This window comes from Carcharhinus amblyrhynchos, chromosome 13 (genome assembly GCF_965287045.1).
Source record: "Carcharhinus amblyrhynchos chromosome 13, sCarAmb.v2.hapA, whole genome shotgun sequence".
NCBI classification, from domain to species: Eukaryota; Metazoa; Chordata; class Chondrichthyes; order Carcharhiniformes; family Carcharhinidae; genus Carcharhinus; species Carcharhinus amblyrhynchos.
In genome coordinates, this window is record NC_137336.1 from 18,779,379 (window position 1) to 18,806,193 (window position 26,815).

General features: G+C 43.1%; 1 protein-coding gene across 1 annotated transcript in view; it reads left to right on the forward strand.

Moving 5' to 3' along the window:
* Positions 1-2,887: 2,887 nt before the first annotated feature.
* The window catches only part of LOC145351748 (teneurin-2-like), a 1,559,410-nt gene continuing 1,535,482 nt past the window's right edge, over positions 2,888-26,815 (forward strand). The window contains exon 1 of the mRNA XM_080201351.1: positions 2,888-2,948. The gene's annotated coding sequence lies outside the window, so the exon portion shown is untranslated. The remainder of the gene's footprint in view (positions 2,949-26,815) is intronic.

The following is a 26,815-nucleotide window of genomic DNA, read 5'->3' on the forward strand; positions in this document are numbered from 1 at the left end:
CTCAGGCTCCTCCATGACACACTCCATGAAATGCTGCCTTGCTTTCAAAGATCGTCACTGTCCCCTCATATGTGGAGTTAAAACTCTTTTGAAACCTATGCTATATTATGGTCAAGAGCTGAATGGCCCTGGTGGGACCCAAACTTAGTTTCAGTGAGCAGGTCATTGCGAAGCAAGTGCCTCTTGATAGCATTATTAATGCCCCATTCCACTACTGAGTCTGCACTGACTACAATCCCACCCAGGTCCTATCCCTATAATCCCATGCATTAACCCCAACTCGTCCCCCTGACATAAAAGGGGCAATTTAGCATGACCGATCCACCTAATCCATATATCTTTGGACTGTGGGAGAAAACTGAAGCACCCAGAGGAAACCCACGCAGACACAGAGAGAACGTGCAAACTCCATACAGATGGTGACCCAAGCTGGGAATTGAACCCAGGTCCCTGGTGCTCTGAGGCAGCAATGCTAACCATTGTGCCACATCTCCACACAGATGCCAGTGTTGTAGCTGGGCTGGAATATCTTGGCTAGGGGCACAGCAACTTCTGGAGCATAAGCTTCAATATTAATGCTTGAATATTGTCGGGGCGCTATAGTCTTTTCGGTATCCAATGCCTTCCACTGTGGAGTGGACTGAACAAAACAAATTGGCTGAGGACTGACATCTCTGATGCTGGGAACCTCCAAGTGAAGTCGAGATGGACCATCCACTGGGAATATTGGCTGAAGGTTATTGCGAATGCTTCAGTCTTGTGTTTTGTATTGCCATGCTGGGCCCCTGCATCATTGAGAATGGCAACATTTGCAGAGCCTAATCACCCAGTGAGTTGTTTAATTGTCCACCACCTTTCATGATTATTTGTGGCAGGACCATAGAGGTTGGATCAGATCTGTTACTTGTAAAGTTGCTTAGTTGTGTCCATTATTTGCTGGGCAGGATTCTCCAGCTGCACTCACCCCGGGATCGGAAAATCCTGCCCGAGGTCAATTGACCTTTGCGTGGTTCTGTCCCGCTCAATACAATTCCCATGGCTGGTGGGACGGGAAAATTCTACCCGCTGTTTCTGCTGTTGGCATGCAGGTAATCCTGTGTTGTAGCTTCACCAGATTGAAACCTCATGTTTAGGTATGTCCGGTGTTGATCCTAGTATGCCCGCCTGCACACTTCATTGAACCGGGGTTGATGTCCTGGCTTAGTGATAATGACAGAGTGCGGAATATTCTGAGGCATGAGGTTACAGGTTGTGGTTGAGTACAATTCTACTGCTGCTGATAGATCACAGCACCTCATGGACATTCAGTCTTGAGTTGCTGGATCGGTTCGAAATCTATCCATGGGCTCATCGAGCCTGCACCGATTCTCCAAAAGTGCATCCCACCCAAACCCTGCCCTCCATTATATCCCCTTAACCCCATGCATTTACCATGGATAATCCACTTAACCTAGCTTTCAACACTAAGGGGTAATTTAGCATGTCCAATCCCCCTCAGCTGCACATCTTTGCACTGTGGGAGGAAATCGGAGCATCCAGAGGAAACTCATGAAAATATACGGGGTGAGATTCTTTGACCTCCCAGCTACATGTTACCCACTGGCGGGAGGTGGCACGTTGTTTGCTAGCGGTGGGATTCTCTGGTCCCACCACTGTCAATGGAAATTCCCATTGATGTCATTCCACACCTGCCGGAAACCCACGAGCGAGTATGCATTGCTGGCGGGACCGGAAAATCCCACCGACACGAACGTCCGGAGAATTCTGGCCACAGTTTTAAAGAACCATAAAATCTGAATCACTGAATAACCAATGCAAAATGGCAGTCTGGGAGGAATTTGGAACTCAACCAACAAGACAGCAATAAACAGATAACAAGCAAACAACAGTGTTTCCTTTCAGCAAGATTATATAGTTGAGATACAAAGAAGTCAGTTGCGTCTTTGGCAAAGCTTGAAAATTGGGTAACATATGTGACCAACCTTTTCAACCTTCATTTTGTCCACCAGGAACTGATGAGGAATGCAAAAGATGATAGAGTATTATATTTTTTATTCATTCATGGGACGTGAGGCTGGCCAGCATTTATTGCCCATCCCGAGTCACTCCTGAATTGAATGGCTTGCTTGGCCATTTCAGAGGATATTTGAGAGTCAACCACACTGCTGTTGATCTGGAGTCACATATAGGCCAGATCAGATAATGATGGCAGATTGCCTTCCCTAAAGGGCACTAATGAACCAGATGAGATGGTTTCATGGCCAACAGTAGATTCTTAATTCCAGATTTTTTTGTATTGACTTCAAGTTTCACCAGCTGCCATGTTGGGATTCGAACCTAGGGTCCCCAGAACATTAACTGAGTTCCTGGATTAATCATCTCATGATATCACTAGGCCATTGTCTCCCCAGTGTGCTGCTGTAATATTTCCAAATGGTCACACCAAGCAGAAAATTTGGTTTTAGAGTTAAGTAGAAGATTGAAAAGCTATGACTGCAACACTACATTCTGCACTCTCTCGTTTCCTTCTCTATGAACGGTATGTTTTGTCTGTATAGTGCTCAAGAAATAATACTTTACTGTATAGTAATACATGTGCCAATAATAAATCAAATCAAATCAATAGAATAAAACAATAATATTGTACTGCAGAGTCCATCAAAGCACCCCCAAGGAAGGCAAAAGGAGCAAATACGTTCTCATTATGCATGTTTTGAGTATCTTTGTATAATTTCTTGATGTTGTGTTGCAGAAATTTGAGATGCATTTTAGGCCTATTCTCTTAGTCACCTTATCTCTTCATATGTTACAGGTCAATTGATTTAAGGTCAACGAAAGAAGGAAAGAAGAAGGCTGTGACGATCGAAGGTTGACCACTTTCTATGATGTTTCATGCATGAAGGGATATCCATCTTGCTTTCAGTGCTGAAGGACGAACACGCCCACAGGTAATAATGACCTGCCTTAAATTAACCAAGTGTATGTCTCATTGTTGATTGAGCGTGGAGAGCTGTTGGAAGAAATTGCCTGGCTACAGGCTACTGTGTAAATTTTCAACCTTGATAGGATAAATGTTGTATTCTTGTTGGAAGTTAGTTGTTTGACTGACAGTCTAGCTTGTGTTGCTCAACATTGCCGTAGGACCTGTGCTCGTTGTCATTTTGAAGGCATGTGTTAGTTCAGGAATGGGTGCCGTCTATAGACATTGAATTGAGTTACTCCCATAATGCCACTTTGAAAACAAAACCATCATTTTTCTTGGCAGCAAACCAATCAACAATAAATATAAAGGACTTGACCTCAACTTTACACAAGTTCTTCATCTGCATTTGTTCCTGCTAATTACATCTTAATGCTTATTCTTCTGTATTAGAATGCGGTTTTATAATGAGGATTTCTGTCATGTGAAATGATTTCATTTTGCAGAAGCTGCACTGTTTGAAGAACGAAAATGTCATGTTGCTTGATAGTACTGACAAAGTTGGGCAGTTAACATGGTCCAAGTATTGTATCACTGCCATTGCGCAGTTACTTGTGCCTGCATGTCAATGGCTGACCAGTTGGGTGCTGCAAGATTAGTTCATGCACATCATTGTACTCATGTTCAGTATGCATCTCTCCAGGAAATCCAGAGCTGCTTTATGAGGTGCCAGAGCCAATGAAGAATCACCAACAATCCTGTGTGAGTTATGCACTTTCCTTCAATGGGGGCAAACAAGTATTGCTATAGGGGGCGCCATGGCCAACTGGCTAAAATAATTGTGGAAGAGGTGGGGACACTTATGCGGAAGAGTCTAAATTATTCTCTTCAGAACCTGCCCTCACAATGCGCTTTCAGTTTTACATAGGGGTTGAACATGCTTTAGGGGATAGCTTGCAGTTGGGGCCAGAGTGCGGTGAGACTCCTGACATGAGTGGCTTAAGAGCTGGGACAGAGAAGGCATGGTAACACAGGTGCTAGCTTGCTGGACGGCATGGATGTACACAATATTGTTGCAGAACACTCAGAAGATTGCTGAGGAATGCACACAATGAAATGCTTGGCTGCATTGTTATTCCTCCGTGCAAAATTAAGGAAAATAGAAAAGTTTGTCACCAACTTGGCAGAGGGCTATGCAAAGAGTTGGAACCAATATGATGTGGAAATGGTGGTAAATTCCATTGGGACACTAGTGGACTAAAAGACGATGCAATGTTTGTCAGTTGATGCCTCAGCTTCCATTGCAGCTCTGGGCTAAGAAGGCCCAGCTTCAAAGGATAGCAATTTAACATGGGCAGCAGCATGGGCTCACTGGCTGACAGGTAATAACAAAGGCTCTGGCAGAATGACGATGGTAGGTGCATGAAAACTGGCTCGTGCTCCACCCAAGCCACTTGTGCACAGGAAACAGTGCCTTTACATTCTAGAAATTCCAATAACATTATTGCAAGGCACCCACTACTTTTAGAGGAGAAGTATTTAACAGGGTTTATGTCTCTCTCTCTCTCTCACTTGATAATGGAAATCCAAAGCTTGGAGCAAAACCTTGCTTTCTGGAATAAACACACACTTCTTTGGGGTGAGTAGAGGCTGCTTACTTCACAAACCTGTCCAATGCAACACTCAAACTGTCACCCCTCTCTCTCCTCTAAGATGCTTTGCAGTCTTTCCATATATGCGTTCTTTCTCTTTCATCTGTAAACCCATTTTTCTTAATTTTGGAAGTGACCTTTCCTGGAATATAAAATCTTTCATGTTGTGTTTGTGGCCATTACTTTCAGGTAAAATAAACTTAACAACATTGTTTAATCAATTTATGATCTTTGCCAGTTTTAACCCTTTCTTTGAAATTCAATAAGTTTTCACAAACAATCCTTTACCTCCTCATGCAAATTTGCACTCAAGTTGTTTACCTATTGCATCTTAGCTTTGCTCCTCTTCAAAATGCCTGCTTTACATCTTTGATGATTTAAACCTTGCTGTCTGACTGTCTTTGGTTGAATTAACTTAGTCATACACGCACAAATACACACACACAGTCCTCACAGGCTGCTTTGCAATATTCCACAGTAGTATTAGAAACATTGCTATTTCTTTACAGTTTTTCCAAGCTTTGGGAATTCCAGGCAGCAGTATTTAAATGTAAATCAATCTTTTAATTGGATTGTGTGAGTTTGATTGGAGTATGTTAATAAGGGGCCATACCCCTCAAGCAGCACACAAGAAAGGCATACCACTCATCAATGTAAAAGCAGCAAGAAGCACATATCCTCTCCTTCTGTTGCGCGAGAGTTAATAACAAAGACTTTGAGGGAATAAATTCTTTTTGGGTTGTTGAGCCAGTTAAGGAACAGAGGACCAGAGAACATCAACAGAAAATAAGAAACCAGTGTTAGATTAGATTGGCTTCAAATGGAAGCTGGATGAGTTCTTCTGACATCCCAAGTTATAGAAAGTGGGTGGATTAACTGGAACTCATCACATTGGTCATTATGATGTCCAGGAGTTCACTTGATTGCTTTCAGGGGGATGAGATGAGCTTCCTAGAGTGTTTTCCTAAATTGGCACCGAGTTTTTTAATCTCTCATGTTCTATTTTATATCTCTTCCCGGAGACGGCATGACAGGAGGTGGGGGTTTTTGATGATGATGTATGTGGGTCACGTATATCCGAATGGACAGGTCTTTTTGTGTGTTTGTACAACACCACTTTGCCGCATACCTTTTCACTACTTTCCCTGGCACGTTCTCCCTTCTGAACGATGCTTTATCCCTAACTGGTTTCTTAAATCTGTGCTGCCGTAATTTAGTTTGGCACAAAACCCAAACTCTGCACAGTCTGTTAAACTGCAGCAGATTTATCCTCTGCTGTTATTTCCTTTCTGTACCTGTCCTTTTTATGTTCACTCAACCATTGGTCATTGTTTAAATTACCTACCGCAAATTCCATTTACTGCTGATGCTATAAATGCTTTGTCGAGTTGGACTAGGTCTTTGGGACGGTTCAGCAAATTCTGGCATTTAAATTAAACCAATGTGAAGCAAATGTATCCAATAAAATGTGGGTTATGTAACCATGTCTCCCTGTTTCAGTAGTTCTCTGACAACCTGTTTGACTGGTAATCCTGTGAGTTGTGTAACTGTACAAACTGTTCCCCTATAGCAAGGATGGCATCAGCTCCAAATCCAGCGATTTTGAATACACAATCTTGTTCCCATAGAAGGTCCAAGCATCCAAAATAGGCTTCTGTTACATTCATGGTGGAGGAAGTGGGGGTGGCACGGTGGCACAATGTTTATCACAGCTGCCTCACAGCTCCAGGGACCCGGGTTCGATTCCCGGCTTGGGTGGCTGCCTGTGTGGGGTCTGCACATTCTCCCCATGTCTGCGTGGGTTTCCTCCAGGTGCTTCAGCTTCCTCCCACAGTCCGAAAACGTGCCAGTTATATGCATTGGCGATGCTAAATTCTCCCTCAGTGTACCCGAACAGGTGCCAGAGTATGGCCACTAGGGGATTTTCATAGTAACTTCATTGCACTGTTCATGTAAGTCTATGTATGGCACTAATAAATAAAATCAAAAACTAAGTAATTTCAGTGTCACAGAAGTGAGCAATTTTCTGGAATTTAGCAGATTACCAAAGTCTTAAACCTCCAGAAGATGATTACTGCCCAGTCAAGAAATTGCTCTTCTTTTTTGTTAGCCATCATCAAGGGGATATAATTGGGCTACACAAGCAGCACAAAGCAGGCTCATGGAGAATCAACAATCAGTTACTCGTTGCATCTGTTTTTTGTCATCCTTCGACCTGGAAAATATTGTCAAGATTTTGCAAATAAAAGTAAAGTTAAGCTTAAAGTTCATTTAATAGTGCCACAAGTAGGTTTACATTAACATTGCAATGGAGTTACTGTGAAAATCTCCTCGTCCCTACACTCCAGCATTTGTTCGGGTACACTTAAGAGATAATTTAGCATGGCCAATGCACCTAACCAGCACGTCTTTCAGACTGTGCGAGGAAACCACAGAAGCCCACACAGACATGAGGAGAACATGCAGACTTCGTACGGTCAGCGACGCAAGCCAGAATCGGACCAGGGTTCTTAGCGCTGTGAGGCAACAGTGCTAACCACAATGCCACCATGAGTGAGAGTAGGAAGTCGGCATCCAAATTATCATTCTGCGAACTTCGATAAAAAGAACATTGAGGGCGGTGAAAATGTTGGCTGCAGATTCATGTCTGGGCCATTACAAGCGTAGGCCAATTTCAGCTGCTCAGCATTTTACTGTGAGATATTCTAAGGAGGAAAGACATCATCATTAAGTTGGAAGTGCTTGGGAAAAGGGAAAACTTATCCTCCCTTTTCCCTTATATTAAGGCAATGGGAGCACTTTCTAGGTCATAATGACGTAGTGTGTATGGCTTCAGTTGTCTCACCTTGAAGGAGTTTTCTTAAACCGTGCAGAGAAGAATATTTATTCAGCAGCCTGTACCCAGTTTTCCCATGAATCAGCGAGATTTGTTCATGTAAAATCAATATCCACCTTTGGTGCACAGCTATCCTGTGTCAAATTATAAATGCTCAACATCAATTGGGAGAAGCAGGGTAGGGGGAGGGGCGGCATTGGAAATTCTGAGGAAAATTAAACCCAAGGGTGCGCAACTGTTGACTGGCAGGTGAAGAATTTCTATTTGAAGACTGAATCATCTGTTACTAATTCTAGTTTCTCCCCTCCGATTGCTTCTACCTTCATTTTATCCCCTTTGCTCCACTTGGAGCAGTAAACAACACAGAATGGATTTAATCTGGAATTGCGTTGTGAGCTGCATGCTTGGGTTTGTTTGTTCCACATCAGTCTTTGTGTGATGTAGAATTTTACAAAGACTCTCTTAGGTCTGGTGCGATTGCTTATCAGTTAATTCTTGACTGCTGTGGCCAAAGGAACGGATATGTGCAACTTCTTGGATTTTAGATATTAGACTGTCTGCCATGAGAAGAAAGGGCCAAATTTAGCTTGACTCCTGATGTAAGCCGGCTCGCTTGCCGAAGAGAAAAACACAAATGTTTTTCTCAGCAACTGCTCTTGTCAGAAGTTCACTTTTGCACAGTTTGTGACCAGTCCCAGAGCTAGCATGTTGGCCTGGATTTTCACTAAGTCAGATTGACTTGACAGCCCTTTAAAGATGGCAGGTGTGCCCTGATTCCGGGTTTCCCAACCCCATTCCTGGGCTGTCTGATTTTCAGGAGTGCCTTTAAATGGTGTGGACTGATTCCTGTCAAAAGCCCGCATCCTGTTTTCCTGACCTAGAATCCCTACATTGCAGAAGGAGACCACTTGGCCCATCAAGTCTGCACCCACTCTCTGACAGAGCATCAACGCCCTGCCCTATCCCCATAACTCCACACATTTATCTCGCAAATCCCCCTAACCTACACGTCTTGGGAGGTAATTTAGCATGGCCAATCCAGCTAACCTGCACATCTTTCGGACTGCAGGAGGAAACCAGAGCACCCAGAGGAAACCCACACAGACATGGGGAGAAGGTGCAAACTCCACCCAGACAGCCACCCAAGGCTGGAATCAAACCCAGATCCCTGGTGCTGCGAGGCAGTAGTGCAAGCACTCTACCACTGTGCCGACCTAGCTGGCTTCATTGCAGAGAGAGGTGTGACCTACTCCTCCACAATTTTCATGGAGTCGGACCAAGTATTCAAAGAGTCGCGATTCACAGCCCTTTAGGAGAGTTGTAAAGCATAGTATGGATGAGGCAACCTTTTAATAGGAAAGTTCCACAGGTTCCTTTCCTGTCCCTTATGATAAACATTGGCACTTTCATGTGCAACAACATAATGTATGGTGGGATATGTAAAATAAGCTTTAGAGAAAGTGTAATCCATTGATAACTTTCTCTTTTGCTTCAAAAAAAAATCTGAACTGAAAGCTAAGAGAATTGTTAATCATTCAGGCCCTTTGAAGTTTCAAAAAACACAAACTACAAATCCTTGAAAATGTTTAACTTGTGAAAACAAACATTGTGAAATTGACCACAGAGATCGGAGAGCCTAATCTGTCAATCAGACAATCAAACAATGTTTCCTCTGGAGCATAGGTGCTCCAATATTGTGATAGTTGTCTAGGTTTGTAGTCGAGCCTTGTTATATTCTTGGAAATATATTGCAGGTCAATGGACATGGAAGTGCCATAGCTTGGCACAGAGGACATGAAGGGGTGAGTGGAAGGACAAAATTTACCATAGGAGACATGAGGGGCCTGAAGGAATGGGTGAAAGGGCAGAGCTTGGCATAGGGGGCGTGAGATGGCATGGATGGGCATGAGGAGTGTTTGGCTTGTTAAAGGCCTGTAATGGGGTGCGGGATGGAAGGCCTTTGTGTTTCATTTTTCACTGGGACAAAGTTCCATGACCCTGAACTGGGCCTATGAAATAGCCCACCTTTGCACCCAGCAGCCCTTTGTGGCTACCTCTGCACGTAACAAAAAAAACAAAGAAAATTACAGCTCAGGAACAGGCCTTTCGTCCCTCTAAGCCTGCTCTGACCAGGCTGCCCGTGTGAACTAAAACACCCTACCCTTCCGGGGGCCATATCCCTCTATTCCCATCCTATTCATGTATTTGTCAAGACGCCCATTGAAAGTTACTATCTTATCTGCTCCCATTATCTTCCCCAGCAGCGAGCTTCAGGTGACCACCAGCTTCTGTGTAAAAAACAGGGAAGTACCTGAGGAAGAGACTTCTTCCCAGGTTTCCTGGCCCAGCTCCAGCTCGCACCTTGACCCCCCCCCCCCGCTAGCAATGAAGATCTGGCCTTTGCAGACACTTTCCTCTGAGGCAAGTGGGCAGAGCTGGGATATTTCCTGACTTGCTCTATTCACTGTGACGACTAAAATCCAGTCCATTGAGAAGAATGGATGTCTGGGAGGAGCTAAAGCATATAACATAATGTATATAGTCAATAAAGTACATGACAGTAAGTTTAAAATATAATGTTGTTTAGGGCAATTCAAATATGCAGTACAATAGAATGTGGCAGAGGCTGCAACCTAATATACACTTTTACAGCCTTGCTCAATCCGAGACCAGATTCCTTCACAATCCAACCCTCGCCCATCCATGCCATCTCATGCCCCCTAGGCCAAGCTCTTCCCTTTCACCCGCCCCCTCAGGCCCCTCATGTCCCCTATGCCAAATTCTGCCCTTCCACTCACCCCCTCAGGCCCCTTATGTCCTCTATGACAAGCTATGGCACTTCAATGCTCATGAAAGTTGGAAGTTACAGGCTATTACCTAATCAAGATAGTTCTACTGCTCTACCAGCCACGAGAATAGGAGCAGGGAAAGCGTGGACAATGGGATGGTCCGTTAACCTCGGGCGGGATTTTCCAGTCTTGAGTCGAGCAAGGCCATAAAATACTGCCCAATGTGTAAATTATGTATGGAATAATAGGTGCCTAGCAGTGAGGTACAGGCAGAAATCTCAATCTGAAATACAGATTAGCTGAAACATTATAGAACCTCACTTCAAAAAGACTACTGGCCGGAGCGTTCTACCTGTTTACACCAATGGGATTCGCTGATTCCATTGCAGTGAATGGGGATTTGGCTGAGTGCCAAATTCTCCATCCTTATTTGCAGTGGCAGCAATGCATGAACAGCCAGAAAATCACACTGGTTTTAATTTTATTTGATAGCCTCATGGTCTTGCATTTGCCTTAATGCCAGCTGATGGTAGATATGGCATTCCTTAGACCAGCATCACCATCCCACAACATAGTGATATTTTGCACTTACCGAGCCCTACCAGAGAAATAGCCTCCAATCATTTTGGAGCTGGCACAGTTACAGGATTATGGCTAATTCATTAGATCTCAGTGTAAACTTGATGTGCTAATGTCACTGTAACTATTTCTTCAATTTCCTGATTCGCCAGTATTTGCTGTGTAAAAGAAAATGATTTTAAAGGAAAATTATCCACATGAAGCTCCTTTTCTTAAAGAGGAGGAGAAACTTGGTCACATAAATGAAACACTTTCAGTCAGAGAATTCCAGTGAAGATTGTGTTTGATAAGTATTGTTGGGAGAAAAGTACAGCTTTATAACCAGTGAAATACTTTTAAAGGTGTAACCATTGGCCAGAATTTTACTGCCCACCTGTCCTGATTCTGGGGGCGGGCGAGGCTGGAAGAACGACATTCTCCATTGGCCTCGAATGGGATCGTACAAAACTCAGGCAGACATGCTGGTAAAATTCTGCCCATTGTTGCAATGTGGCAAAGTAGGCCATTCAGCCCATGGAGCCTATTCAACTATTCAATAAGATCATGTCTGATCTGTGGCCTAATTCCAAACATCACCTGCCTTTGGCTCATAATCCCTTAATATCTTGGCATAACAAAAGTGTATATATCTCAGATTTAAAGATAGCAACTCATCTGGCATCAACTGTCATTTATGGAAGGCAGTTCTGAACCTTTACCACTCTGCGTGAATAACAGGTCATATAAGATCTCTGAAAATGGGCTGAAATCATGCTGTAAGACAATGCATTTCAAACATCCCTTCAAGGTGAGAGTGGGAGTTGAAAAAAAAACTGCCCTTGCAAGTATTGGCTCCCTCCCAAGAACTCCTCAGACACAAGGTTCCAAAAGGAACCAATTCTATTACTGCAGAAAACATTTTTGATTTCACAGTAACGGACATGATGAGGGTAATTTTAAGGTACTTTAGATGAAAGGTCATTGACCTGAAGTGTTTCTCTTTGAGCAGGTACTATCGAACCTATTTCACCATTTTCTGTTTTTATGGTATTTTGTTCTTCTTTGAAACCTAACTTACCTTCTGGACAACAAATGGGATTGAGTGAAACACTGAATTTACATCCCTCCCAATATGATTGTTGTAAGATGTGTTTAATTTGGTAGGTCTCATGAAGAGGTTCTGAGTCTTGCAAGGTTTAATAGTAAGTACTTATTAACTAGTAGTTATCTTATACACTTATACAGTATTCAGTCTAAGCTGAGAGCTGTCTCCATGCTTGGATCTACACGTGTCTCTGTTTAGTCCTAGACTGTCCTCTAGTCTTGGGTTTCCCTGGCGTGTGGGAGGATGATGGGTGAGCTTATAGAGGTTTATAGAAATTATAAATCATGACAGGCATAGATAAGGTGAACAGCCAAGGGTAGGGGAGTCCAAAATTAGAGGGCATATGTTTAAGGTTAGAGGGGAAAGTTTTAACCGGCATCTGAAGGGCAACTTTTTCACACAGAGGGTGGTGCGTGTATGGAATGAGCTGCCAGAGCATTTGGTAGAGGCGGGCACAATTACAACATTTAAAAAACATTTGGATGAGTACATGGATAGGAAAGGTTTATAGGGATATGGACCAAACGCAGACAAATGGGACCACTTCAGTTTAGGAAACCGGGTCAGCATGGACGAGTTGGGCTGAAGGGCCTGTTTCTGTGTTGGAAATCTCTTTGACTCTGTGGGCTGGATTTTCTGCATGCACTTACCCCAAGACTGGAAAGTCCTACTCAAGGTCAATGGTTCTGTCCTGCCTGCTACGATTCCCATAGCGATGGGATGGGAACATTCCGCTCTGAGATTCTATTTCTTTACATCAGTCTGTGAGTGGTACCCAGTACCCAGTCCCATGTTAACCCTTTGGGACCTCTCCTCTTTGTAGTATACATAAATGACTTGGAAGAGAGCGTCGGTGGTGTGATCAGCAAGTTTGCAAATGACACCAAGATGGCAGGGTTGGCGGGTACTGAAGTGGAATGTCAGGTGATACAACAGGATATAGATAGATTGGTGCATTGGGCAGATAGGTGGCAGATGGAATTTAATCCTGACAAATGCGAGGTGATGCATTTTGGAAGGAATAATGCAGAGAGGAGCTATGTGATAAAAAGTAGACCGATTAGGAGTATAGACATACAGAGGGACCTGGGAGTGCAGGTTCACAAATCCATGAAGGTTGCGACACAAGTGGAGAAGGTTGTTAGGAAGGCTTATGGAATGCTAGCCTTTATAGGTAGGGGTATAGAGTATAAAAGCTGCCGTCTAATGCTTCAGTTGTATAGAACGTTGGTTAGACTGCATTTGGAGTACTGCGTCCAGTTCTGGTCACCTTACTACCGGAAGGACGTGGAGGCTCTGGAGAGGGTTCAGAGGAGGTTTACCAGGATGTTGCCTGGCATGGAGGGGCTGGGGTATGAGGAAAGGTTGGAGAAACTGGGACTTTTCTCCTTGGAAAGACGGAGGTTGAGGGGGGACATGATAGAGGTATATAAGATACTGAAGGGAATAGATAGAGTCAATAGTGAGAGACTGCTCCCTAGACTGGGTACAAATACGAGAGGTCATGGTGAGGGGGGAGAGGTATAATTTGGATGTGAGAGGAAGGTTCTTTACGCAGAGAGTTGTGGGAGTATGGAACGCGCTACCGAGGAGGGTGGTGGAGGCAGGAACGTTGGACTCGTTTAAGGTTCAGTTAGATAGACACATGAGTGAAACGAGGATGGAGGGTTATAGTAGGGGTATTAAATAAGGTCAGAACCTCGGGAGACACCGGAAATGCAGACTTGTAAGTTAACGTTTTTGTCTTTTTATTCCGCAGGTGGAGGTCCACCTCGTTGTCAAACGAGGGGCATGCACACGGTGGGTCGTGCGTGGGCTGCTCTTGGAGGTTCCGGGAGTGGCCTAGTACTTCGTGTCGGTGTGTGTGCTTGATCGTGGACCGGTAGACGGGCGCCGCAACAGCTCGGTGACTAGCACCGCTGGCTGTGCAGATACATGCATTTGGGCCTGTGTCTGTGGGAGTTTGTGCATTCTCCCTGTGGTTGCGTGGGTTTCCTCCGGGCGCTCCGGTTTCCTCCCACACCCCAAAGATGTGCTCTTAGGCTGATTGGTTTACTAAATTGACACTATTCTCCCCTGAATCGGGCTAAGTTAGGGGTTCCATTCGTAGACACGCGGGGTAGAATAGGTGTAGGGTGATGCGGCGGCGCGGGCTCGTTGGGCTGAAGGGCCTGTTTCCCGTGCTGGGTTGTTCTTTGTTCTTTGTTTCTGTATGAGACTGTCGAATGGCAAATTAAATTTGGTTGCAAGCTAGCATCGCGCTCAATTCCAAAAGTTTGCTGCCAGTTACAACTCAAATGTCATTGAATCATAGAGGTTTACAGCAAGGCGACAGCCTTTCAGGACAACTTGTCCATGCAGCTCAGTTTTTACCATTGAGCTAGGCCCAATTGCCCAAATTTGGCCAATATCCCTCTATACCAATCTTAACCATGTAGCCAGCTAAATGCTTTTTAAAAGACAAAATTACACCTGCCTTTATGACCACCTCTGACAGTTTGTTCCAGACACTCACCATCCTCGGTGTGAAAAAATTACCCTTCCGGACCCCATTGTATCTCTCACTTTGAACCTATGCCTTCTGGCTTTAGACTCCCCTACCTTTGGGAAAAGATGTTGACTACGCCTCTCATTATTTTAGAGACCGCTATAAGATCACCCTTAAGCCTTCTATGCTCCAGAGGAAAAAGTCCCAGTCTATCCAAACTCTCCTTATAACTTAAACCATCAAGTCCCGGTAGCATCCTAAGTCAATAATTCAAAAACCTGATGCCAACTAGCCATCACAGATCCTCTGTGGAATCCCAGCTTTGAGTAGTTATGCCGCAAGAGTATTTGTTTAAAAATGAGACAGGCTAATACTAGCAGATCTCACTTCCTTTCAGTGCTTGAATAAAGCCTTTGGTAAAGAATCTTGCAAATGCTATCGTGAAAAGGAATTTGCCAACAGGATTGTGTTGCCTGTGTTTAAGTTATGTGTTCTTCTTTGAATTCTTGGGATTGGGATGGGAAAAATTCTACCCTGGGATTCTATTTCTTGACATCACACTGTGAGTGGTATAGTGGTATTGTACCAGGTCCCATGTTAACCCTTGAATTCTCTTGGTATCAACTGAGGAGAAATAGTAATATTTTTCAGTAACACTAGATAATTAACAGTTGATAAGGTCATGAGTTGAGATTGTGCCAGGATCTTTAATGGAAAGTCCACACTTCTTTCTCCAATTCGGCATTCTGTTCATTGCACACTATTGAAAATAAGGACTGAGATAGAGAAATTGTTCTTTCTTTCACCTCTGGGATCCAGCATCAAAACTGCTTCAGAATGATAGGCTGGAAGTTTTTCTTCTGTTGTCATGGCATCATGCAAAGTGAGTTTGTAACAGTCTGAACCCAGTTCTTAGTGGTGCAGAACCACAACACAAAAATAATATGATGTGACACAACTTGGCAGCTTCGTTCAAAGAGCGTGTGAAGGTTGCTGGTGTGAGGAAGTGTCAGACTTGTGCAATCGTGTGTGCTCCTTCAAGGCAGAGCAATTGGAGCAGAGCAGAGAGAACTTTACAGTCAACTTGTGGCTTATTCTGACAGGGAGGAGAAATGTATTCCATTCCACAACATTTGCAGCGCTCACCTTAAAATATTGCAAAACAGATTTTTTAAATAGGTTCTTCTTTTGCACTCAACAAAAGTGAGAAACTTTCAATGATGTGGGATAAATATTTCTAATTTGGGGCACCCTGCGTCAAAACCAAACACTTGCAGGTCAGAGAGAAGACGCCTGGCATCAGGATAACATTTTTCGCCACTCTGTGCTAACAAAATACTCTAATCATAACCTCAGAAGAGCCACTTCCTACTGTGCTGGTTGAGCATTTTTGCACCTCGTTCCCAAAGGACTCTCTTGAGTTTAAGATTGCCCATTTATGTGCTTTCTGCTCAAGCCTCAACACCCACGAGGAATTGGATGGAAGCTGCTTGAAACTCATTTCAAAAAACAAAAACCCTGCGCAGTTACTATGGTGAATATTCATCCTGCTTCTGCTGGAATCCAACTGCTCTCTGTTGAAAGGCAAAATCATTAATTTGTTGTATGTTGTATCTTGTAGAGATGGTATTGTGGCAGTTTTGCTACTGCTGAAGTATTCAAAGCCCTTTTGCAGTTATAACCATCTGAAGCTATGGCTGACATGAACATGAACATGTCCACACTCTTTAATCTCAAGGTTGAATTCTCCAAGTGATTTTCGAATGAAAAGTCCAAAAATCTTAAAATGAATTGTTTGGCACAAATAATCAGACATGTAATCAATCTAACCATGACATTCCTCACTGTAACAGCTTCTATCAATTTGAATCCCACAAATGTTTGGCATTTAGGTGCAACATTTATCAAAATTGCTCTGTTTTGGGCCACATTTTCTTATAGTTTCCCAGTCATCTCTACATTTTCTCTTTTTTATGTGGTAAATCTTAACTCACCCATGACCTCCTAAGTAATTGGGACCTCCAAAGTCTTGGATGCATCCATTCTCCCTTGTTTGCCCAGTTTTTTTGTGTGGCCACCTTATTTTGTTCTGTCAAACCTTTGGCGAAACTGCCACAATGGGTACAAGACATATATCGGTAGAAAATTACTAGTGATGGCAAAATGTCCTCGACTGAATTGAATAGTAAAGGTTTGGACAGTTTTCCTTGGAGAAAAGAAGGCTGAGAGGGAACTTGATAGAAGTATTCAAATCTTGGAGGAGGGGCAGATATGGACATAGCAAATATTGAGAAATTGTCCCCACTCAAGAGGGCATCAAGAACACATTCAAAATAATTGGACAAAGAACTAAAAGTGATGCGAGGAGAACATTTTTCACCCAGAGAGGCGTTGAAGCCTGCCACATACTTCACAAGAGGGTGATGGAGGCAACTTTGATTGTGATAGTCAAAAGGGAATTGGATTGCTATCTGAAAAGAAATAATGTGCAAGGTTCTGGGGATAAAGTGGCACAGTGGTTAGTACTGTTGTCTCACAGCTCCAGGAATCTGGGTTCAATTCCAGCCTCGAGTCACTGTCTATGTGGAGTCTGCACGTTCTCCCCTTGTCTGCATAGGTTTCATCTGAGTGCTCCAGTTTCCTCCTACAGCCCAAAGATGTGTGGGTTAGGTTGATTGGCCATGCTAAATTGTGCCTTAGTGTCAGGGGAATTAGTAGCGTAAATACATTGAGTTAAAGGGGTAGGGCTTGGATGGAATTGATGCAGGCTCGATGGGCTGAATGGCTTCTTTCTGCACTGTAGGGGTTCTATGACTCTAAAGCAGAGCAGCAAGATTAGGTAGAATGCTCTTTGAAAAAACCAGTGAGAAGGTGCTGCATAGAAGACTGTTAAGTAAGTTAAGTGCTCATGGTGTTAAGGGTAAGATCCTGGCATGGATAGAGGATTGGCTGACTGGCAGAAGGCAGAGAATGAGGATAAAGGGGCCTTTCTCAGGATGGCAGCCAGTGACCATTGGTGTGCTTCAGGGATCAGTGCTAGGACCACAATTTTTCACAACGTACAGTAACAATTTGGAGAAAGGAACTGAAGGCACTGTTGCTAAGTTTGCAGATGATACAAAGATATGTAGAGGGACAGGTATTATTGAGGAAGCAGGGGGACTGCAGAATGACTTGGACAGGTTAGGAGAGTGCAGATGGACTACAATGTGGAAAAGTGTGAGGTTATGCACTTTGGAAGGAGGAATGGAGGCACAGACTATTTTCTAAATGGGAAAATGCTTAGAAAATCAGAAACGCGAAGGGACTTGGGAGTCATTGTTCTCTTAAGGTTAACCTGGAGGTTCAGTTGGCAGTTAGGAAGGCAGATGCAGTGTTAGCATGCATGTCAAGAGGGCTAGAATACATTATGAGGGATGTACTTCTGAGGCTGTTTAAGGCTCTGGTCAGACCCCATTTGGAGTATTGTGAGCAGTTTTGGGCCCCAAATCTAAGGAAGGATGTGCTGGCCTTGGAAAGGGTCCAGAGCAGGTTCGCAAGAATGATCCCTGTAATGAAGAGCTTGTCATATAAGCAATGGTTGAGGACTCTTGATCTACTCATTGGAGTTTAGAAGGATGAGGGGGGCTCTTATTGAAACTTACAGGATACTGCAAGGCCTGGATAGAGTGGATTTGGAGAGGATGTTTCCACGAATAGGAAAAACTAGAACCAGAGGGCACAACCTCAAAATCATAGATGATTTGGAGTTGGGGACCAAGTGTAGTGTGTCAAAATTCTCAGATAACACTAAGATGGATGGAAGAGCAGAGTGTGCACTGAAAGTCTGCAAAGGGATATAGATAGTCTAAGTAAGTGGGCGAGGGTCTGGTAGATGGAATAGAATGTTGGTAAATGTAAAGTCATGCATTTTGATAGGAATAACAGTAAAATGGACGATTATTTAAATGGTAAAAAAATTGCAGCATGCTGCTGTGCAGAGGGACCTGGGTGCCCTTGTGCAGGAATCCCAAGGAGTTGTTTTGCAGGTGCAGCAGGTAATTAAGAAGGCAAATGGAATTTTGTCCTTCATTGCTAGAAAGATGGAGTTTAAAAACAGTGAGATTATGTTGCAGTTGTATAAGATGCTGGTGAGGCCACACCTGGAGTACTGTGGACAGTTTTGGTCTCCTTACTTGACTAAGGATATACCAGCACTGGAGGGGGTGCAGAGGAGATTCACTAGGTTGATTCTGGAGTTGAAAGGGTTGGTTTATGAGGAGAGACTGAGTAGACTGAGGCTATACTCATTGGAATTCAGAAGAATGAGGGGAGATCTTATAGAAATGTGTAAGATTATGAAGGGAATAGAGAAGAAAGCAGAGAATTTATTTCCACTGGCGGATGAAACTAGAACTAGGGGCTATAGCTTTAAAATAGGGGGAAGGAGACTTAGGACTGAGTTGAGGAGGAACGTCTTCACCCAAAGAGTTGTGAATCTATGGAATTCCCTGCCCAATGAAGCAGTTGAGGCTACCTCATTGAATGTCTTTAAAGAAAGGATAGATAAATTTTTGAACAGTTAAAGAATTAAGGGTTATGGTGAGCGGGTGGGTAAGACGAGCTGAGTCCACAAAAAGATCAGCGATGATCTTATTGCATGATGGAGCAGGCTTGAGAGGCCAGATGACCTACTCCTGCTCCTAGTTCTTATGTTCTTATATTAAAGGGACAATGCTTTAAAACAGAGATGAGGAGGAATTTCTTCAGCCAGAGAGTGGTGAACCTGTGAAACTCATTGCCACAGAAGGCTGTGGATGCCAGGTCAGAGAGTCTCTTTCAGACAGAGATAGATAGATTCTTGATTAATAATGGGGAAAAGGTGAGAGAATGGGGATGAGAAAAAAAATCAGCTATGATTGAATGACGGAGCAGACTCAATGGGCCAAGTGGCCTCATTCTGCTCCTATATCTTATGGTCACCGCAGACTCCTTTTGAACTATAAAGATTCTGTGGTTGATTCACTTTGAAATGTATATGAATGATAAAATATATTTTTCTCTCCATATTTGTACTTGGATGGTATGTGTGTGCGCTCGTGATTTTGACTAAACCTTCACACAAAGCAAAGCCAAGTGTCTTCATAGACTCTTAGGGAATGATTGTGATGATATGAACTATTTGTTAAATGATAAGAAACTAGGAAATGTTGGCATTCAGAGGAATTTGGGTGTCCATATGCATAATTCACATACATGTAACATGCATGTATAGCAAGCAATTATGAAAACAAATGGTGGATAATCCTTTATTCCAAAGGAATTGATGTATTTGAATGATCTAGTCTTACTGCAATTCTATTGGCCCTTGGTGAGACCACACTTGGAGAACTGTATATACTTTTGTTTTCCTTACATAAGGAAGGATAGACTAACCTTGGAGGGAATACAATGAAGGTTCAGCAGACCAATTCATGGTTTGAGAATTATCCTATGAAGAGAGATTGAGATGAATTTTCCCTGGAATCTGTGAGAATGAAAGGCGATTTAATTGAAACATATAACATTCTTAAAAGATGTGATTGGATCAATGCTGGATGGCTGCTTTCCCAAGTTGGGAAGTCATGAAATAGAGGCCAGAGTCTCAGACTAAAAGGTTGACCATTTTGGACTAAACAAGGAGAAATCTGTTCACTCAGAGAGTTGTGGATCTTTGGAGTTCTCTACTCCGAAGAGTTCTAAATGTTTGGTCATTGAAGACACAGAGATTAATAGATTATTGGTTACTGGGGAAATGAAGAGATTGTGCAGGAAGGTGGTACTGATGTAGAACATCAGCCGTTATCTTACTGAACAGCTGAGCAGACTCCAATGTTTGAAGAGTGTATACCTTTACACTAATGATTCGTAATAATAAAGGGAAGGCGATGGCCATGTGGTATTATCACTAGACCATTAATCTAGAAACTCAGCTGATGTTCTGGGGACACGGATTTGAGTTCTGCCACGGCAGATGGCTGAATTTGAATTCAACAAAATAAGCTGGAATTAAGAATCTACTAATGATCGTTGAACCATTGTCGATTGTCAGAAAAAAACTGTCTGGTTCATTCATGTCCTTTTGGGGACATTACCATCTTTGCCTTGTCTGACACAGATGTTGTAGAGATGCTGGCATTGGACTAGACTAGGTGCAGTAAGAAGTCTCACAACACGAGGTTAAAATCCAAAAGGTTTATTTTGGAATCATGAGCTTTTGGACCACTGCTCCTTCATCACTTCTTCACTCACCTGATAAAGGAGCAGCGCTCTGAAGGCTCTTGATTCCAAATAAACCTGTTGGACTTTAACCTGGTGTTGTGAGACTTTTTACTGTGACCTACATGTGACTCCAGGGCCACAGCAATGTGGTTGACTCTCAACTGCCCTCTGGTAACTAGGGATGGGCAATAAATGCTGGCCAGCCAGTGACGCAGATGTCCCACGAATGAATAAAAGAACATTCGAATTTGGCTTACAGACATACTTGGTTTGCAACGGTTTATCGATTCTGATCCAACTGAAAACCACCTCTTCACTAAAGGTTTTACCGGTTATGAGATGCTGTCCAGCTTCAGATCAGACATTCATGTTCATAATTGTGAAAATCCATCAGGCTGATCTATCCAAGGATATAATTCTGTTCATTATTTTGACCTTGTGATTGAATTTGATGATTGGGTGTGCTGTAGTGGAGAACTAAGAATAGCCTGTTTGAATAGCAGCATATAGCAATCAATGACACATTCAGATTATCGTAGAAGATTTCTCCTTCCTTGAAGAAGGTCAGTACATTTAAAAAACTGAAGACAAAATGACTCATGCAATTGCAGATCTCGATCTTTCCAGCCGCTTTAGGGTCTGACCTGATGAATACAAGAGTTGTTCAAAATTAGATTAAAACTGGTAAAGAAGACAAACCATCTTTGCGGATGACACATTGCTCTTCCTTTTGAACTAATTATCAACAGGAAGATAAAGATCACAAAAGGACCACAAAAACCCAGCATAGAAATGATGGACTGAATGGCCTCTTTCTGCACTGTAACTTTTCTATGGTTCTTGAAGCAAAAAAAAGGGAAATGAAGAAAACAGGAGGTACTGTAACAATTTAGCAGGTTTGGCAGCATCTGTGAAAAGAGAAACAATGTTAGATTTTTGAGTTCAATGTGACTCTTCTTCAGAACTTTGAAATTCCAAAGAAAAGTCACATTGAAGTTGAAACATTAACTCCGTTTTCTATTCTCCTCAGCTGCCGCTAGCCCTGCTGGGTAGGATTTTTCGGCCATGCTTGCCCCAAGGCCAGAAATTCCTGTCCAAGGTCAACGGACCTTTGCATGATCTGCCCGCTGCCTGCAATGATACTCATGGTGGGCGGAACTGGAAAATTGCAGCCGCTTAGTTTTCCCAATGTTTCCAGTTTTAATTGAAGAACCAATGAAATTTGCCAAACAGCAACTTGAACCAATCTTTAAGTCAATAATTACCTAATCCTCACACAGCGTGATGGTCACCCTGAGGTTAAAAGCAGGGGTTCACTAACGTTTCAGTGTTAGCCAATTCTGAAGACTGTAGAGGCAATGGGCAGAATTCTCACATTTTGAGACTAAATGCTATGGCAGGCAGCTCCAGCGATGCCTTTCCCACTGGCCAGAATGGGAGGACCTGTGCCAGATCCTGCATTTTATGCCTCACTTTCATGATGAAAGTCAGATAATAGAAATTGTCAGGAGTGTAATGAAATATTCTCCACTGGCCTGGATACGTTAAGCTCCAAGAATACCCAAGAAGCTCGATACTATCCAGGACAAAGCAGCCCAATTGATTGAGACCCCATCCATAAATGTTCATTTCTTCCACCATCGATGCACAGCACAGCAGTGTGTACCACCTTAAAGCTGCACTGCAGGAACTTGTCAAGGCCACCTTAAACAGCACCTTCCAAACCCACAGTGCTGTGGGAGAGGGAGTTCCTAGATTTTAGCCCAGTGACATTGAAAGAACAGCAAAGTATTTTCAAGTCAGCATGGTGAGTGGCTTGGAGGAGAACGTCCAGTTAGTGGTATTCCCAGGTGTCTGTTGCCCATGTTTCCAGATGGCCACACATTTGGAAGGTGCTGTTCCAAGCACGCATCCAGGCCAGTGAGGAATATTCCAACACACTCCTGATTTGTGCCTTGTAGATGGTGGACAGGCTTTGAGGAGATCAGGAGGTCAGTTATTCACTGCAAGATTCCTCGTCTCCAACCTGCCTTTGTAGCCACAAATCCATTAAATTTAATTGGATTATTTGTGGTAACGTTATGAGTCCTCTCTAAATGTTTACCCATTGGCAAGATCGAATGCATGCGATTTTCTAAGCATGTAAACTACAATATTCTGCATGGTTTGTGCATTGTGATCGTGATGGATTTTGCTGAGTGTAATCTGTAGATTTGGGCTTCTCGGTGGAAGGACTCGTCTCCTTTGACAATGTTTAATTATTTGGTCTGCAATTACTCATTTTTGCATACCTTAGTTCCCAAAGTTAGTTCCAGTTAACCTTGACAGACAAAAAATTATTTTTCTTCACATCCACATGGTACACACAGCTGCACTGGATCCATAACTTCAAATGTTCTCCACCTTATTAAAGAGAAAGCATTGCTAATGAAGACACCATACACACGGAGGAGGAAACAGTAATTGATGCATGAAGATCACATCTGTCCCTGAAAACGAATATATGTTTTCCAGTGTCTCAATGCAGGGGGTCAGATTCAACTCCTTTCACTTGATTTGATTTGACTTATTATTGTCACATGTATTAACATACAGTGAAAAGTATGGTTTCTTGCGTGCAATACAGACAAAGTATATCATTCATAGAGAAGGAAATGACAGAGTGCAGAATATCGTGTTACAGTCATAGCTCGGGTGTAGAGGAAGATCAACTTAACACAAGGTAGGCCCATTGAAAAGTCTGTTAGCAGCAGGAAGAAGCGGTTGGTACGTAACCTCAAACTTTTGTATCTTTTTCCCGACAGAAGAAAGTGGAAGAGAGAATGTCCAAGGTGCACGGGGTCCTTAATTGTACTGGCTGCTTTGCTGGGGCACCAGGAAGTGTAGACAGAGTCAATGGATGGGAGGCTGGTATGCGAGAAGGATTGGACTACATTTACGACCTTTTGTAGTTCCGTGCAGTCTTGTGCAGAGCAGGAGCCATACCAAGCCGAGAAAATGTTTTTTTATGGTGTGTCTATAAATGTTGGTGAGAGTTGTAGCTGACGAGCTGCATTTCATTCGTCTTCTGAGAAAGTAGAAGTGTTGGCGGACTTTCTTAACCATAGTGTCGGCATGGGGGAAGAGGTAATCTGGACACCTAAAAACCTGAAGCTCTCAACCCTTTCTGCTTCGTCTTGTTACAGTCAGAATGAGTGTAGAATGAGTGCTCTTTCTTCACCATGTGAGTATGATTATGCAAACAGAATGATGCCTAATTGACCAGGGTGGACCAAAATTGTTGTGTATTTAGAGTGCTTTATATAACTGAACCCAGTTTAAAAATTCTTTTTACAGTGCAACTTTTGACAACCTCAAATTGTAATGAAGTGTTCAATGTTTGATGCAGTGCTAGATAAAGTCCTTCACTAAATAGTTTCAAGCATGTGTTGCCATGTTGGGGAGATATGTATCTCAGAGTCTTGCTGTATTTTTGTCACTATAAAGGTGCAATTGACCTGTCCCTTTATGGGAAACATGGTTACATTGCAGTCTATGGCTGTCATGTTACACAGTAAGAAGTCTCACAACACCAGGTTAAAGTCCAACAGGTTTAGTTAGTAGCATAATCCACTAGCTTTTGGAGCACTTCTCCGACATCTGGTGTTATGAGACTTCTTACTGTGTTTACCCCAGTCCAATGCCTGCATCTCCACATCATGTCATGTTACACACATTTACAAAGGTTCTTGGTTCAATTGTTGAATTCATGGCCCTGTGCAGTGCTGGTGAAGCTCAACAAGCTTTCAATTGCTGGAAATCTAACTCCCTGCCTGACATTTCCTTGTCTAAGCCAGTGATGATGAGGGAAAATTTTGACTTGAATTTTCCCAAGATTGATTCAAGCCAATGTTCATTTCCCACTGGCATTAACAGTGTATATCGGGTGTGATTCAGAGGGGCTTCCAAAAATAATGAGTAACACATGACCCGTTCTATCATGCCCTCCTGCATGACCGCTTCCACTTCATGCCCCCCTTCAGTACCCTCCCTTCATGAGCCCCCTCACCTCCATGACCTCCATCTCTGATCTTCATGAACGCTCCCTAATGCTTCAGCCCCCTCATGCCCCAGGCCCTTGACACTGCCCAGGCAAACTGGCAGTGACCACCTGACACTGGTTGGATGCCAGTTGGCATGACCAGGCTGGCACTGCCAGATGGGCAGTGCCCAGCCATGCCCCTGACCCCACTGGGGGCTTCAATGGCATCCAAACCTCTCCTGGCATGGCCATCATGCCTGGTCTCCGACAGTAGAGAACAGTAATATTTCTCGCTGGGTGCTCGCTGTGCCCAAGGATTGGAAAATCCTGGGAGCAGGGAAGATCTGGTCTCATGAGGGCGGGAACCAGATTACGCCCAGGAGCGTTGGGTGGGAAGATATCGATGAGGTTTGGCGCCAGTGCAGAACATACTAAACCACTCACTCATGATTTTATAGCCCTATTCTTTTTAATGCATTCTCCACTGCAACTTGGCTGGAAAATTGTGGTCCTTGTCCTTGTTGAAGTTGTACAAGACATTGGTAGGGCCACACTTAGAACACTGTGTACAGTTCTGGTCACTCTATTAGAGTCATAGAGTATAGAAAGGATATTATTAAACTAAAAAGAGTGCAGAAGAGATTTACTAGGATGCTATCAGGACTTGATGGTTTGAGTTATAACGAGAGGCTGGACAGACTGGGACTTTTTTCTCTGGGCCGTAGAAGGCTGAGGGGTGACTTTGTAGAGGTCTATAAAATAATGAGGGGCATAGATGAGCTAGATAGTCAATATCTAGTCCAAAACTAGAGGGCATAGGTTCACGGTAAGAGGAGAGAGACACAAAGGTGTCCAGAGGTACAATTTTTTCACACAGAGGGTGGTGAGTATCTGGAACAAGCTGCCAGAGGTAAGAGTAAAGGCAGGTACAACTCTGTCTTTTAAAAAGCATTTAGAAAGTTACATGGGTAAGATGGGTATAGAGGAATATGGGACAAATGCAGGCAATTGGAGTTTGAAAATCGGGCGGCATGGACAAGTTGGACTGAAGGGCCTGTTTCCATGCTGTAAAACTCTATGACTCTATGTTGGCCAACATTTATCACAGAAGTAATGACCAAAACCATAAATAAAAACAGAAAGTGTGAGAAAAGCTCAGTAAGTCTAACAAAACCTGTGTTGAAAGAAACAGAGTTAATGTTTCGAGTCTAATATGACTCTTCTTTGGAGTAGAGCCAAAAGCACAGATGAACTAATTATTTACCTCATTTCTGTTTATGGGACCTTGCTATGTGTAATTTGCCAGAGATCTTGGTCTACGTAACAGACATGACTACATTTTTAAGTAACTCATTGTTTATTAAGTGCTTTGGGATTATCCTAAGGAAACTTTGAAAGTTTACAGAATGCCACATGAAATAATTTGTCTCATTCATTGTGCTGTTGCAATGCATATTTTGGTTGTAAATCATCCAAAATATCATATTATGAAGAATAATTGGAAAAGGATAGGCAAAAGCAATTGTGTTGAATTGATCAAGTATTGAGATATTAGTTGCTCCCATTCTAAGGACTTCTGCGTTACAAGTCCTTGTCCCACTGGAAGGTGAGTGAGTCAAACTTGAAGGGGTGGGATTTTCCAGCCGCGCTCGCTCCGAAACTGGAAAAATCCCACCCGAGGTCAAGGGATATTTGTATGGTTTGCCCCTTGCCCGCTATGATTCCCATGGTGAACAGAATGGAAAAAATTTGCCCCCTTATCTCAGATACCTGTCATTACTATAGTGCAATGCACCCATCTGAACTCATTGACTGATTCTCCTAACACACAGCCCTTATGTTTTGCAAGGAACTGTGCTTGTTCCCAAAAAACTGAGCAAACATCAGAGAATTTCACTTGGTGAATAAGAATAAAGCATGAACTGATGGATCATTTGTTGCTTTTGGAACCATATTACGTGTGCAACCACTTTGAAGATTGACTGTGGAGGAGGTGAGTGGCAATTCTGTCCACAGAATTAAATCTTAATCAGTGTTGTGTTTGAATGCTGATTCAGTGTTTGGTAAGCCACTCTCGATACCATGAAGAGACATTTCTCTGTGGGCAGTGTGGTTCACGCAATCACATACTGGGCTTTAATTTGCAGAGCTAGAGATGGGTTGCTGGGGTGAAAGTCTATTTTGTAGACTGACTAAGGCCCCTGAA